The 14,154-nt window shown below is 50.4% G+C and overlaps 1 protein-coding gene across 6 annotated transcripts in view; it reads left to right on the top strand.

Annotated features, from left to right (window-relative positions):
• The first annotated feature begins 2,178 nt into the window (after window positions 1-2,178).
• The window catches only part of FAM234A (family with sequence similarity 234 member A), a 37,236-nt gene continuing 25,260 nt past the window's right edge, over window positions 2,179-14,154 (top strand). For 3 of the 6 annotated variants that reach the window (XM_030924490.1, XM_030924485.1, XM_030924489.1), the window contains exon 1: window positions 2,179-2,487. The gene's annotated coding sequence lies outside the window, so the exon portion shown is untranslated. Of the gene's footprint in view, window positions 2,488-2,507; window positions 2,858-2,958; window positions 3,164-9,494; window positions 9,716-14,154 lie in introns of those variants that run through there. The other 3 variants (XM_030924486.1, XM_030924487.1, XM_030924488.1) reach the window with 3 other exon arrangements.

Raw genomic sequence — 14,154 nt, 5'->3', positions numbered from 1 at the left:
AAAAAAAAAAAAAACAGGCCGGGAGTGGTCTATTTTTACACTCCACCTCAGAAAAATTAATTTAAAAATAAAATTTAAATTTACAAAAAATCATTTCACAAATGATAATTTAAAGATTGCTGCCCTGGAAGGGGGGAAAAAAGACTTACTCTAAGAATACAACAAAGACTGTTTGTGGTCTAGAAGCATCAAAAGTCCAGACACGGTAAGACAAGTTTTGTTTTCATTTGTTTTGTTTTGAGACGGAGTCTCGCTCTGTCGCCCAGGCTGGAGTGCAGTGACACAATCTCGGCTCACTGCAACCTCTGCCTCCTGGGTTCAAGCGATTCTTCTGCCTCAGCCTCCCGAGTAGCTGGGACTACAGACGCCCACCACCACGCCCAGCTAATTTTCTTGTATTTATAGTAGAGACGGGGTTTCACCATGTTAGCCAGGATGTTCTCGATCTTCTGACCTCGTGATCCGCCCACCTCGGCCTCCGAAAGTGCTGGGATTAACAGGCTTGAGCCACCGCGCCCGGCCGACAAGTTTTTTTTTTTTTTTTTTGAGGCGGAGTCTCGCTCTGTCGCCGGGGCTGGAGTGCAGTGGCCGGATCTCAGCTCACTGCAAGCTCCGCCTCCCGGGTTTACGCCATTCTCCTGCCTCAGCCTCCCGAGTAGCTGGGACTACAGGCGCCCGCCACCTCGCCCGGCTAGTTTTTGTATTTTTAGTAGAGACGGGGTTTCACCGTGTTAGCCAGGATGGTCTTGAACTCCTGACCTCGTGATCCGCCCGTCTCGGCCTCCCAAAGTGCTGGGATTACAGGCTTGAGCCACCGCGCCCGGCCGACAAGTTTTAAATAATGTTCTAAGGCATGATTTTGCTTCCAATTGGCCATTTGAACAAAGCAATTACATCATCTGAATTACGCACCTACCAAACTGCCACAGCACTTTGAGCACTGCCAGGCACAGTGGCTCATGCTTGGAATCCCAGCACTTTGAGAGGCCAAAGCAGGAGATCACTTGAGCCCAGGAGTTCAAGACCAGCCTGGGTAATATGGCAAAACCCCATCTCTACAAAAAAGTAAAAAAATTAGCTGGGCATGGTGGCTTACACCTGTAGTCCTAGCTACCCCAGAGGCTGAAGTGAAAGGATCACCTGTGCCTGGGAAGCAGACGTTGTAGTAAGCCGTGATCCTGCCACTGCACTTGAGTCTGAGGGACAGAGGGAGACCCCTTTTTTTTTTTTTTTTTTTTTTTTTTTTTTTTGTGAGACGGAGTTTCACTCTAGTTGCCCAGGCTGGAGTGCAATGGTCAGGAGTTGCCCAGGCTGGAGTTTGAGGTCAGCCTGGCCAACATGGCAAAAAACTGTTCCCTACTAAAAAGACAAAAATTAGCTGGGCATGGTTGCCTGCACCTGTAATCCCAGCTACTTGGGAGGCTGAGGCAGGAGAATTGCTTGAACCCGGGAGGCGGAGGTTGCGGTGAGCTGAGATCATGCCACTACACTACACTCCAGCCTAGTCGACAGAGCAAAACTCTGTCTCAAGAGAAAAAAAAAAAAAAAGAAATTACTCTAGGCCAGGCATGGTGACTCATACCTGTAATCCCAGCGTTTTGGGAGGCCAAGGCAGGAGGAGGATTGCTTGACCTCAGAAATTTGAGACCAGCCTGGGCTACATAGTGAGACTGCCATCTTTATTTATTTTTAAAAAATTTTTTTGGCTGGGCACAGTGGCTCACGCCTGTAATTCCAGCACTTTGGGAGGCCCAGGCGGGCGGATCACTTGAGTTCAGGTGAGACCAGACTGGGCAACACAGTGAGACCCCGTCTCTAAAAAACAGGAAAAATTCAGCCGGGCGTGGTGGCACCTGCCTGTAGTTCCGGCTACTCCGGAGGTGGAGGCGGAAGGCTTGCTTGAGCCGGAGTTCTTAGATACCCTGATCTCTGTGGGGATTCTAATCATCATGCCCAATATTGATCCGCGTGGGGTGTCAGTACAATCACGTGACACTCCCAATTTGGCACAATATTTCAAGGTCGAAAATTCGCATCCCCACTGCCAGCAATTCTCCTCGTGGTCAAAGAGGAGAAACGCTGGGAGCACCGGGAGGCGGGGGCGGGGGCGAGGACGGCGATCGGCGATCGGCGATCGCGGGTCGACGTCGAGAAAGAAGGCGGGAAGAGGACACGGTGGGGAGAGGACGAAGAGGGGAGCGAGGACGCAGGGAAGGAGGGGAAAGAGGACGGAGAGGAGCAAGGATGGAGTGGGGGAAGGGAACGAAGAGGCGAGGACGTTCAGCATCCATTGCGGCAGCGACAAACAGGACACCGCCAGGTTCCCGAAGGAGGCCGCGCCCACGATCCGCGTTGCTGAGCGACCGAAGCAGGCCGGGGGGGCGGGGTCAGAGCCCGAGCATTTCCGGCCCTGCCCGCCCATTTAGTCGGAAGTGACGCCAGGGGGCGGGGCCCGCGGCGCGGGTGGGTGAGAGGGCGCGGCGGCAGGTGAGTGAGCGCGGCCTCGTTCTCGCGCGTGCACGCCGCAGGGGCGCCGCAGGCCGCCCCTTCGCTCTGGGACGCGGTCCCCCTGCCTCGGAGACCCCAGCCCCCAGGTTCCCCAGTCCCTCGGCCCCTGGAGGACTCCGCCCGTGCTGCCGCCCAACTCCTCCGCCTTCCCGAGTCGGGTGCGGGCCGGGAGGCTGCGGTGGGGCCCCAAGGCCTTCAGTGGGTCGGCCGCAGCGCCTCTGGAGGCTGATTCTCGGGTTTCCCCCGTTGCCGCAGCCTGGGCTTCAGTGGCGTTCAGAACAAACCCCATTGTTCCTCAGAGCGGGGTTTTACCTCCCGGTAGGGAGGTCCCCGCCGTGGCGCAGAATAGGTGAGCCGGCCGTGGCCAGTTTCGCTCTTGGTGCTGCCCAGGTTGCCTGAAGGTGTTTTTTATGGTGGAAGAATGTGGATGAGAAGCCTCACGGGGATCAGCGAGGCGTGTCCTCTCAGGACGGTGTCTGCAAGCTCGTGCGGCCGGCGCCCCGGGAAAGCGCCCCGAGCGCAGCCGAGGTTGCTTGTCTGTGGGAGAGACTGAGGCCAAACACTGTGATTAGCGTTCCTGGCTCTCCCCTACGTTCGCTGGCCGAGAGTTGTCAAGGAGAGAGATTGCCCATGGACAGACTGATAGGTTATCAGGGTAGGCAATTTCGTTTACTCCCGGGTTCTAAACCTTGCGATTCCCGCTGAGGAGGCCGTGACGCGCTCCCTTCCGTGTGCTGGCTGCCGGTGTCTTTCCAGCGCCAGCATCAGATGACACTACTTCTTTAATTGCAATTTCAATCTGCATTCAATTAGAGCAGAATAACTCAACAAATACTCTCCGAGTGTCTGCTGGGAGCCAGGGATGGTTCTAGGGGTGAGGATATAGTACTCAACAAAAGAACTTCCTGTCCTCAAGGAGCGTCTATTCTACTGGAGGGTACAGGTAGTATATTAGATAAATAAAAAATGGAGCTTGCTGGGCCGGGCGCGGTGGCTCAAGCCTGTGATCCCAGCACTTTGGGAGGCCGAGACGGGCGGATCACGAGGTCAGGAGATCGAGACCATCCTGGCTAACACGGTGAAACCCCGTCTCTACTAAAAAAAAATACAAAAAACTAGCTGGGCGAGGTGGCGGGCGCCTGTAGTCCCAGCTACTCGGGAGGCTGAGGCAGGAGAATGGCGTAAACCCCGGAGGTGGAGCTTGCAGTGAACTGAGATCCGGCCACTGCACTCCAGCCTGGGCGACAGAGCGAGACTCCGTCTCAAAAAAAAAAAAAAAATTAACCAGGCGTGGTGGCAGGCACTGGTAATCCCAGCTACTCGGGAGGTTGAGGGAGGAGAATCGCTTGAACCCGGGAGGCGGAGGTTGTAGTGAGCTGAGATCACCCCATTGCACTCCAGCCTGGGTGACGAGCAAGACCACATCTCAAAAAAAAAAAAAAAAAAACATGCTAAAGAGTAAGTGCAGAGCAGGGGAGGAGGAAATAGTGAGAATGACCCTGGCCTCAAGTGGACATGGATTTGGGCATTTTACCGGTTCTCTTAGACTTTGCCGTACTGATTGGGATGCTTTTGGCATCAAGCATCGAAAACATACTAAAACTAGTTCACGCTATGGAAGCATTCCATTCGCTTTTCCTCTGGGAAGTCCAAGGAACCAGAAGTAAGACGGGGTCAAGGGCTTGAATGAGATCATCAGGATTTAGAAATGGTGGAGGATTCCGTCTTTTTTTTTCTTTTTCTTTTTTTTTCTCTTTTTCTTGAGACGGAGTTTCGGTCTTGTTGCCCAGGCTGGAGTGCAGTGGCAAGATCTCAGCTCACTGCAACCTCTGTCTCCCGGGTTCAAGCGATTCTCCCCCCTCAGCCTCCTAAGTAGCTGGGATTACAGGCGCCCACCACCATGTCCAGCTAATTTTTTGTGTGTGTTTTAGTAGAGACGGGGTTTCACCATGTGGGCCAGGCTGGTTTCAAACTCCTGACCGCAGGTGATCTGCCCGCCTCAGCCTCCCAAAGTGTTGGGATTACAGGTGTGAGCCACAGCACCTGGCTCTCTTTTTTTCCTTTTGCTTCACCCTCCTGAGTGTCTACCACACCCATATTTATTTTTCTTAAAAATTTGTTTCTGGCTGGACACGGTGGCTCATGCCTGTAATCCTAGCACTTTGGGAGGCTGAGGCTGGCGGATCACGAGGTCAAGAGATAGAGACCATCCTGTCCAACATGGTGAAACCCTGTCTCCACTAAAAATACGAAAATTAATTGGGCGTGGTGGCGCACGCCTGTAGTCCCAGCTACTTGGGAGGTTGAGGCAGGAGAATCGCTTGAACCCAGGAGGCGGAGGTTGCAGTGAGCCGAGATTGCGCCACTACACTCTGGTGACAGAGCAAGATTCTGTCTCAAAAAAAAAAAAAAAAAAAAATTAAAATTTTTTGTAGGGATGGGGTCTCACTTTGTTTCGCAGTCTGGTCCTGAAGTCCTGCGCCCAAGTGACCCTCCTTTCTTTGCCTCCTAAAGTGCTGGGATTATAAATGTGAGCCACCGCACCCAGCCTATTTATTTGTGTATTTTTTTTTTTTAATATCTAGATGGAGTCTCACTATGTTGCCCAGGCAGGTCTCAAACTCCTGGCTTCAAGCAGTCCTCCTGCCTTGGCCTTGCCAAGTGTTAGGATTACAGGTGTGAGCCACCATGCCCACCCCTTCACTTTCTTTTCAGGCTCCTGCTTCCATTCTGCTTCCATTGTAATGGTTTTCTGCTGCTTGTAACAACACAAAGTTTAATGGATTAAAGTGACAAATATTTATTATCCAACAGTTTCTGTGGGTCAGGAATTAATCAGTGACTTATCTGGGTGATTATGACTTTGGGTCTCATGGAGTTGCAACCAAGATGTTGGCTGGGGCTGCAGGCATCTAAAAACTTGATGGAGCCTTTTCTGGTTTTTCTAGAGGTCGAAAATTTAAAAAGAACAAATAAAATAAAAACTGGACCAGGGCTGGAGGATCTCATTCCAAGGTGGCTCACTCACAAGGCTAGTGACTGGAAGCCTCAGTTACCTCTTGGCTGGTGGCAGGAGCCCTCAGTTCTTGCCTCATGGAACTTTCCTTAGGGCCCATGTCCTCACACGGTAATTATCTTCTCTTAGAGCAGGTGATCTCAGAATGAAAGTGGAAGGTTTCCACCACAATACCTGTTAATGAAATTTTTTTTTTTTTTTTTTTTTTGAGATAGAGTCTCCCTCTGTCACCAAGGCTGGAGTGCAGTGACATGATCTTGGCTCATTCGTCATCCCCAGTTCAGCTATTCTCTTGCCTCAGCCTCCCGAGGAGCCAGGACTATAAGCACTCACCACCACGCCCAGCTAATTTTTGTATTTTTAGTAAAGATGGGGTTTCACCATGTTGGCTGGGCTAGTCTCAAACTCCTGGCCTCAGGCAATCCTCCCGCCTCGGCCTCACAAAGTGCTAGGATTACAGACGTGAGCCATGGTGCTGCCAGGCCTATTTTATTTATTTATTTGTTTTGAGATAGATTCCCACTCTCTTGCCCAACTGGAGTGCAGTGGTTCCATCTCGGCTCACTGCAACCCCTGCCTCCCTGGTTCAAGTGATTGTCCTGCCTCAGCCTCCCGAGTAGCTGAGATTACAGGCGTGCATCACCATGCCCGGCTAATTTTTGTATTTTTGGTAGAGGCGAGTTTTCGCCATGTTGGCCAGGCTGATCTGGAACTCCTGACCTCAGGTGATCTGCCCGCCTTGGCTTCCCAAAGTGCTGGAATTAGAAGCATGAGCCACCACCCCTGCCCCTGCCCCCATCCAAACATTTTAAAACCACTATGCAACTTGCCAATCCTGTGGGACAAGAGTGCCTAGTCCTGTGATTTCAGCTGGGGTTGTGGCCCTAATCTCTGGGAATCTGATTAATTAGCTAGGGCCAGGCCTAATTTATTAATGAATACATTAATAAATTACTCTTCTGGCCAGGCAAGGTGGCTCACGCCTGTAATCCCAGCCCTTTGGGAGGCCGAGGGGGGCAGATCACCAGGTCAGGAGATCGAGACTATCCTGGCTAACTTGGTGAAACCCCATCTCTACTAAAAATAGAAAAATTTAGCCAGGTCTGGTGATGGGCGCCTATACTTCCAGCCACTTGGGAGGCTGAGGCAGGAGAATAGTGTGAACCTGGGAGGCAGAGCTTGCAGTGAGCCAAGATCACGCCATTGCACTCCAGCCTGAGCAACAGAGTGAGACTCTGTCTCAGAAAAAAAAAAAAAAACCGACTGGGGGCGGTTGTTCACACCTATAATCCCAGCACTTTGGGAGGCCTAGGCGAGCAAATCAGGAGTTAAGGAGATTGAGACCCAAGACCATCCTGGCTAACACGGTGAAACCCCGTCTCTACTAAAAATACAAAAGTTAGCCGGGTGTTGGCTGGGCACAGTTGCTCATGCCTGTAATCCCAGCACTTTGGGAGGCCGAGGCGGGTGCATCACCTGAGGTCAGGAGTTCGAGATCGGCCTCGGTGACACAGTGAAACCCCGTCTCTACTAAAAATACAAAATTAGCCGGGTATGGTGGCACATGCCTGTAATCCCAGCTACTCAGGAGGCTGAGGCAGGAGAATCGCTTGAACCTGGGAGGCGGAGGATGCAGTGAGCCAAGATAGCGCCATTGCACTCCAGACTGGGCAACAGGAGTAAATCTCTGTCTCACCAAATAAATAAATAAATAAATAAGCTGGGTGTGGTAGCTGGCGCCTGTAGTCCCAGCTATTCGGCAGGCTGAGACAGAATGGCATGAACCCAGGAGGCGGAGCTTGCAGTGAGCTGAGATGGCACCACTGCACTCCAGCCTGGGTGACAGAGTGAGATTCCATCTCAAAAAAAAAAAGCCGCCGGGCGCGGTGGCGCAAGCCTGTAATCCCAGCACTTTGGGAGGCCGAGACGGGCGGATCACGAGGTCAGGAGATCGAGACCATCCTGGCTAACATGGTGAAACCCCGTCTCTACTAAAAATACAAAAAACTAGCCGGGCGACGTGGCGGGCGCCTGTAGTCCCAGCTACTCAGGAGGCTGAGGCAGGAGAATGGCGTGAACCCAGGAGGCGGAGCTTGCAGTGAGCTGAGATCCTGCCACTGCACTCCAGCCTGGGCGGCAGAGCGAGACTCTGTCTCAAAAAAAAAAAAAAAAAAACCCTGGCCGGGCGCCGTGGCTCATGCCTGTAATCTCAGCACTTTGGGAGGCTGAGGTGGGTGGATCATGAGGTCAAGAGATCGAGACCATCCTGGGTAACACAGTGAAACCCCATCTCTACTGAAAATACAAAAAAAAAAAATTAAGTGGGTGTCATGGCATGTGCCTGTAGTCCCAGCTACTCAGGAGGCTGAGGCAGGAGAATTGCTTGAACCCAGGAGGCGAAGGTTGCGGTGAGCCAAGGTCGTGCTACTACACTCCAGCCTGGGCAAGAGAGCGAGACTATGTCTCAAAAATAAAAAAAAATAAAAACCCTGCAAACTTGGTGAATTTTTTTTGTTTTTTTTTTTTTTTTAAGACGGAGTCTTGCTCTGTGGCCCGGGCTGGAGTGCAGTGGCCGGATCTCAGCTCACTGCAAGCTCCGCCTCCCGGGTTTACGCCATTCTCCTGCCTCAGCCTCCCGAGTAGCTGGGACTACAGGCGCCCACCACCTCGCCCGGCTAGTTTTTTGTGTTTTTTAGTAGAGACGGGGTTTCACCGTGTTAGCCAGGATGGTCTCGATCTCCTGACCTCGTGATCCGCCCGCCTTGGCCTCCCAAAGTGCTGGTATTACAGGCTTGAGCCACCACGCCCGGCTAAACTTGGTGAATTTTGTACCCACTTGTGCTTTGCAAAATTCTTCATGGGGCCTGGGGCGGTGGCTGAAGCCTGTAATCCCAGCGCTTTGGGAGGCCAAGGCAGGCGGATCACGAGGTCAGGAGATGGAGACCATCCTGGCTAACACGGTGAAACCCTCTCTCTACTAAAAGATACAGAAAATTAGCCGGGCATGGTGGTGGGTGCCTGTAGTCCCAGCTACTCGGGAGGCTGAGGCAGGAGAATTGCTTGAACCCAGGAGGCGGAGGTTGCAGTAAGCTGAGATTGCACTACTGCATTCCAGCCTGGGTGACAGAGCAGGACTCTGTCTCAAGAAAAAATAAAAATAAATAAAAATGGGGCCGGGTACAGTGGGTCACACCTATAATCCCAGCACTTTGGGAGGCCGAGGAGGACGGATCACAAGGTCAGGAGATTGAGACCATCCTGGCTAATGTGGTGAAACTTCGTCTCTACTGAAAATACAAAAAAATTAACGGCATGGTGGCGGGCACCTGTAGTCCCAGCTACTCGGGAGGCTGAGGCAGGAGAATGGTGTGAACCCGGGAGGCAGAGCTTGCAGTGAGCTGAGATGGCGCCACTGCACTCCAGCCTGGGCAACAGAGGGAGACTCCATCTCAAAAATAAATAAATAAATAAAATTGACACTAATTTGTGGGGGAGTTGCAGGAAATCCGCCTTGGAATTCAGGAGAAAGGCTTACCCCATGGTATTTTCTGGATAGACTACAAAACTTATTCTGTGTAATAGTTGCCCGTCCGCTGTTTGCCCTCAACTTATTTTTAGGAGGCATTGTGAGCCCTTTTCAAGTACTGTAAAAGTTTTTCCGTTCTGTAAAGGAAAGGAACTTGTGTTTGGGCTTTTGAGTGTTGACTGAAAGTGCTGGGATACTTTTGCCTTTGTCATGGAACCATGATCTTTAAAGTGGTTCTGGAAAAATGGTTACAGGCCTGTTCTTTGTCTTGAGATTATTCTTGGTGGAGAGAGAAATAGCTGCTGGCTGTAAACAGTTGGACACAGTAGCTGTCCTTGTCTGACATCTGCTTTGCTCAGCTGAAACATCTGCCTCATTGGCTACTGTGGGTGTCTCTGAAGCTCCATTGGCTACTGTGGGTGTCTCTGAAGCTCCATTGGCTACTGTGGGTGTCTCTGAGGCTCATGTTGAATTGCTGTCAAATACCCGGAGTGTTCTTGGTGGTGACACAGCCACATTTTGCAAATACATTTCTTAAGTCGTTTGTGTGTATAGCAGCTGGGTTTGGGGACAAGCATTTGGGCACACGTGCTCCAAGATTGATTAGTGATTGTGGATCATGAAGTCTGTGGGAAAATTCAGATCCTGAAGCAAAGAGAAAGATTGTGAGTTATCTTACTTGTCTTTTAAATTCTCTTTCATCCATTTGACTCAGGGGACACAGTAGACATCTTCCTGGCCTTAAATAAATAGCTTTCTTTCTGCCAGGTGAGAGAAGTATGATGAGTGCTTTGAAAGAAAAATACTGAGTTTTCTGGGGTGGAATGTGGTTAACTAGGGTCAGCAGGGGTCACCCCAAACTTATTTAAGGTCTGAGCCACTGCACCTGGGCCTTTTTTTTTTTTTTTTTCCTTTTTTTTGAGGCGGAGTCTTGTTCTTGTTGCCCAGGCTGGAGTACAATCGTGCAATCTCAGCTCACTGCAACCTCTGCCTCCTGGGTTCAAGCGATTCTCCTGCTTCAGCCTCCCTAGTAGCTGGGATTATAGGCATGCGCCACATGCCAGCTAATTTTTGTATTTTTAGTAGAGACAGGGTTTCACCGTGTTGGCCAGGTTGGTCTTGAACTCCTGACCTCAAGTGATCTGGCCGCCTTGGCCTCCTAGAGTGCTGGGATTACAGTTGTGAGCTACCACACCCGGCTGAGCTTATTATTTTTTAATCCATTGACAAAATCCTTCCAATTTCTATTTCCTTTTTTTTTTTTTTTTTTGAGACGGAGTCTGGCTCTGTCGCCTAGGCTGTAGTGCAGTGGCCGGATCTCAGCTCACTGCAAACTCCACCTCCTGGGTTCACGCCATTCTCCTGCCTCAGCCTCCCGAGTAGCTGGGACTACAGGCGCCCGCCACCGCGCCCGGCTGGTTTTTTTTTTTTTTTTTTTTTTTTGTATTTGTTTTTTAGTAGAGACGGGGTTTCACCGTGTTCGCCAGGATGGTCTCGATCTCCTGACCTTGTGATCCGCCCGTCTCGGCCTCCCAAAGTGCTGAGATTACAGGCTTGAGCCACCGCGCCCGGCCCCAATTTCTATTTCTAACTGGTGAAACTAGATAGTAATATTAATCTATAATCATAGTTTTTCTCTAAATATTAACTAAATATTTTATCCATTTAAAACACTGTTTTCTTCTCTTTGTTTTTGAGACAGGGTCTTGCCCTGTTGCCCAGACTGGAATGCAGTGGCGAGATCTCGGCTCACCCAAGCCTTGACCTCCCAGGCTCAAGGGAACCTCCTGCTTCAGTCTCTCGCATAGCTGGGACTAGAGGCACACACCACCACACCCGGCTAGTTTTTGTATTTTTTTGTAGAGCGGGGTTTTGCCACTTTGCTCAGGCTGGTCTCAAACTCATGAGCTCAGGTGACCTTCCTGCCTCCGGCTTTAGCCTCCCGAAGTTGCTGGGATTACAAGTGTATGCTACTGTGTGCCTAGCACTAAAACACTGTCTTGACCACAGACGAGGTCTACAGAAAAAGAAAGGAAAAAAAAAAAAACAAAAATGACTGTCTGCTTCAGGCTGGGCACAATGGTTCACACCTGTAATTCCAGCACTTTGGGAGGCAGAGGTGGGAGGATTACATGAACCCAGAAGTTACGGACGAGCCTGGGCAACATAGTGAGGCTCCCATTTCTACAAAAAATTTAAAGATTAGCTGGATAGGCCGGGCGCGGTGGCTCAAGCCTGTAATCCCAGCACTTTGGGAGGCCGAGACGGGCGGATCACGAGGTCAGGAGATCGAGACCATCCTGGCTAACACGGTGAAACCCCGTCTCTACTAAAAATACAAAAACTAGCCGGGCGAGGTGGCGGGCGTCTGTAGTCCCAGCTACTCGGGAGGCTGAAGCAGGAGAATGGCGTAAACCCGGGAGGCGGAGCTTGCAGTGAGCTGAGATCTGGCCACTGCACTCCAGCCCGGGCGACAGAGCGAGACTCCGCCTCAAAAAAAAAAAAAGATTAGCTGGATAAAAATTAGCTGGTGCATGCCTGTGCTCCCAGCTACTGGGGAGCCTGAGACAGGAGGATCTCTTGAGCCCAGGGGGTTCAAGGCTGCAGTGAGCCATTATTGTACCACTTCATTCCAGCCTGGACAACACAGCAAGACCCTATGTCAAAAAAAAAGTTTTCATCAAATTCTGCAATTAAAAAAATTAGAAAATATCTATTTTCCTTTTTTTTTTTTTTTTTTTTCCTGAGATGGAGTCTCACCCTGTAACCCAGGCTGGAGTGCAAATGGTGTGATCTCAGCTCACTGCAACCTCTGCCTTCTGGGTTCAAGCAGTACTCCCACCTCAGCCTCCCAAGTAGCTGGGATTACAGGTGTGCACCACCATGCACGACTAATTTTGTATTTTTAGTAGAGATGGGGTTTCTCCATGTTGGTCAGGCTGGTCTCGAACTCCTGACCTCAGGTGATCCTCCCGCCTCAGCTTCCCACTGTGGTGGAATTATAGGCGTGAGCCACCATGCCTGACCTAGACCACCTATTTTCATTTTTATTTTTCATTTTTTAAATATTTTCTTTCTTTCATTTTTTTGACCACCTATTTTCAAAATATTAAATTGCTTCTTTTTTTTTTTTTTTTGAGACAAAGTCTCACTCTGTCTCCCAGGCTGGAGTACAGTGGCATGATCTTGGCTCACTACAAGCTCTACCTCCCAGGTTCACTCTAGTTTCCTGTCTCAGCCTCCCGAGTAGCTGGGACTACAGGCGCCTGCCACCACGGCCGGGTAATTTTTTTGTATTTTTAGTAGAGATAGCATTTCACCTTGTTAGCCAGGATGGTCTCGATCTCCTGACCTCGTGATCCACCCGCCTTGGCCTCCCAAAGTGCTGGGATTACAGGTGTGAGCCACCGCGCCGGCCTTGAATTGCTTTTTATTTGTGGATTTGTGGTGATGATTTTTATTCGTTGTGATGATTTTTATTCTGCCCTTCCTGGAGTACATATACTTTTCCTAATTAAAAAGCAATTAGAGGCTGGGCGCGGTGGCTCAGCACAGCCACCGCCCCACCCCACAGTGGTAGGGAGTTCAAGACCAGCCTGACCAACATGGAGAAACCCCATCCCTACTAAAAATATAAAATTAGCCTGACGTGGTAGCACATGCCCGTAATCCCAGCTACTCAGGAGGCTGATGCAGGAGAATCGTTTGAAACCGGGAGGCGGATATTGCAGTGAGCCAAGATCGCACCATTGCACTCCAGCCCGGGCAACAGTGCAGGACTCTGTGTCAAAAAAAAAAAAAAAAAGCAATTAGAATGAGACTTTTGTTTTTATTTTCTGTTCTCTGTGACTCAGTATACTTCTTAGAGAAAGAACCCTTGGAGAAAAGAGAGAGACCCGTTACTTCCTTTCGGAATGGACTGTGGTATTCCTGTCCCACCCCCGCCAAAATGTTAATGAGCTGTGCAAACTGATGCTGGATTTCTTTGTTCTTCCTCCTTATCAGAGTTTCCACTCAGGACTGGGTAGCCTGTGGACTCCCTGGAGGACAGACAGGTGTGGCAGTCTCAGTGGCCTAGAGTGGATGGCTGGTTTACTGACAGTCCTTTTTTTTTGAGACAGAGTCTTGGTCTGTTGCCCAGGCTGGAGTGCAGTAGTAGTCTTGCCTCACTGCATCCTCTGCCTCCCAGGCCGAGGTGATTCTCGTGCTTCAGCCTTCCCAGTACCTGAGATTACAGGCAGACGCCACCATACCCACCCAGTTTTGTATTTTTAGTAGAGACAGGATTTCACCACGTTGGCCAGCCTGGTCTTGAACTCCTGTTCTCAAGTGATCTGTCTACCTCGGCCTCCCAAAATGCTGGGATTATAGGCATGAGTCACCACGGGCTTACTGATAGTTCTGTAGGCCAGGGGAGTCATCTGTTTGAATAACCATATATGGGGTATTGTGTTTATCTTTCTTCAAGTTATTCTTGGTGTCAGGTCTTTTTTTTTTTTTTTTTTTGAGTCTCACTCTGTCACCCAGGCTGGAGTGCAATGGCACGATCTCGGCTCACGGCAACCTCTGCCTCCCAGGTTCAATCGATTCTCCTGCCTCAGCCTCCTTAGTAGCTGGGATTACTGATGCGCACCACCACGCCCGGTTAATTTTTTGTATTTTTAGTAGAGATGGGGTTTCACCATGTTGGCCAGGCTGGTCTCGAACTCCTGACCTGGCGATCTACCCACCTCGGCCTCGCAAAGTGCTGGGATTACAGGCGTGAGCTACCATGCCCAGCTAGTGTCAGGTCTTTTACCTTAATTAATACATATCATATTGACAAATTTTCTTTTCCGAGCCCTCACTTTCTTTTTGAAACAGGGTCTCGCTCTGTTGCCCAAACTGGAATGTAATGATAGTGATCACAGCTCACTGCAGCCTCAACTTCTTGGGCTCAAGCTCGCCTCCCACCTCAGCCTCCCAGGTAGCTGTGACTACAAGCGCGTGCCACTACTGTGGCATTTGTCCTGCTGTGTCTATGAGTGAGACTGAGCGTGTTTCCCTTGGGCACCGGCCACTGGAGTGTGCTCTTCGGTGAACTGCCCAGTTACGAATTCGTTTC

This window comes from Rhinopithecus roxellana, chromosome 20 (genome assembly GCF_007565055.1).
Source record: "Rhinopithecus roxellana isolate Shanxi Qingling chromosome 20, ASM756505v1, whole genome shotgun sequence".
NCBI classification, from domain to species: Eukaryota; Metazoa; Chordata; class Mammalia; order Primates; family Cercopithecidae; genus Rhinopithecus; species Rhinopithecus roxellana.
Note: the sequence above shows the minus strand (reverse complement) of the source record. Positions and strands in the feature narration are given on the sequence as shown.